Raw genomic sequence first — 310 nt, 5'->3', positions numbered from 1 at the left:
TGTAAGAAGCAGAGCAAATGGCCTTCACGGCGACAGCTGGCAACCCTCTTATCTCTTCCTTTCTTTTGCTGACTAGAGTTTATCTAAGGCACCGACCCTGACTAACACGTACGCCTTAGAGACAGGCAAAAGTTCTCGCTGGATGCCAAAGCAGCAGGACGAAGCTGTTTCTCTCCAGAGAACAGCCGGGCCGCAGGTTTGACTCAAGAGCCAATAAGAGTCGACCTGAAGTCCAGGACAGAGGCAAGCCGCCTTCATGTCCACCTAAGAGACATACGTCTCTTCAAAGTGTTTTTATCTCCCGAGGGAG

The sequence above is a fragment of the Austrofundulus limnaeus genome, unplaced genomic scaffold, assembly GCF_001266775.1.
Source record: "Austrofundulus limnaeus strain Quisiro unplaced genomic scaffold, Austrofundulus_limnaeus-1.0 Scaffold5304, whole genome shotgun sequence".
In the NCBI taxonomy this organism is placed as follows: Eukaryota; Metazoa; Chordata; class Actinopteri; order Cyprinodontiformes; family Rivulidae; genus Austrofundulus; species Austrofundulus limnaeus.
This window is presented reverse-complemented; position numbering follows the sequence as displayed.